Below are 1,232 nucleotides of genomic sequence, written 5' to 3'. Positions count from 1 at the left end.
GGTCTATTGATTTCCAACTAGGTGCCAAGATCACTCCATGGAGAAGGAATAGTATTTTCAACAAATAGTGTGGGGACAATTGTATATCCACGTGCAATAGAATGAATTTGGACCCCTGCCTCACAAGACATTAAAAATCAACTTGAGCCCTGGTGTGATTCTGTCCTGCACGGCTGTTCTCTTGAGCAGTAGTTGTTTATCTCCGTCTGCCTTCTCTCCCACCTAAGTGCATTCCACTACTCAATGGAAGACTCAATGGACATGGACATGAGTCCCCTGAGACCCCAGAACAATCTTTTCCGTTGTGAACTAAAGGCTGACAAAGATGATCACTTTCAAGTGGATAATGATGAAAATGAGCATCAGTTATCTATAAGAACGGCCAGCTTAGGGGCTGGTGCAAAGGATGAATTGCACATTGTTGAAGCAGAGGCAATGAATTACGAAGGCAGTCCAATTAAAGTCACACTGGCAACTTTGAAAATGTCTGTACAGCCAACGGTTTCCCTTGGGGGCTTTGAAATAACACCACCAGTGGTCTTACGGTTGAAGTGTGGTTCAGGGCCAGTGCATATTAGTGGACAGCACTTAGTCACTGTGGAGGAAGAGTCAGAGGCAGAAGATGAAGAGCAGGAGGATGTGAAACTCTTAAGTATATCTGGAAAGTGATTTGCCCCTGGAGGTGGTAGCAAGGTTCCACAGAAAAAAGTAAAACTTGCTGCTGATGAAGATGATGATGATGATGATTTTGATGATGAGGAAACTGAAGAAAAAGCACCCGTGAAGAAATCTATACAAGATACTCCAGCCAAAAATGCACAAAAGTCAAATCAAAATGGAAAAGACTCAAAACCATCAACACCAAGATCAAAAGGACAAGAATCCTTCAAAAAACAGGAAAAAATTCCTAAAACACCTAAGGACCTAGTTCTGTAGGAGACATTAAAGCAAAAATGCAAGCAAGTACACAAAAAGCATATTGAACAGTCCAGGGGACTACTAGTAAATTAAGCCCAAAGGTGGGGAGAGAGAAAAAGGAGAGACAAATATAGTTCACACTGAGTGTCATCAACAATCCAGACTAAAGTTTTCTATTTTAATCTCAATTCCCTATTCTGATTTGCCACTCATGCCTCTTCAGGCTGGAAACCATGTCACTCTTGGTTCCCTAAAGCACTTTCTTCAGACTGCTGTGATTCAATGAACCTTGCCCTTTGCTTTCTATTACTTGT

At 41.7% G+C, this 1,232-nt stretch overlaps 1 pseudogene; it reads left to right on the top strand.

Annotated features, from left to right (window-relative positions):
• Positions 1 to 243: 243 nt before the first annotated feature.
• On the top strand, positions 244 to 998 carry LOC100455893 (nucleophosmin-like; annotated as a pseudogene).
• The last annotated feature ends 234 nt before the right edge of the window (positions 999 to 1,232 follow it).

Source organism: Pongo abelii, chromosome 6, assembly GCF_028885655.2.
Source record: "Pongo abelii isolate AG06213 chromosome 6, NHGRI_mPonAbe1-v2.0_pri, whole genome shotgun sequence".
NCBI classification, from domain to species: domain Eukaryota; kingdom Metazoa; phylum Chordata; class Mammalia; order Primates; family Hominidae; genus Pongo; species Pongo abelii.
Note: the sequence above shows the minus strand (reverse complement) of the source record. Positions and strands in the feature narration are given on the sequence as shown.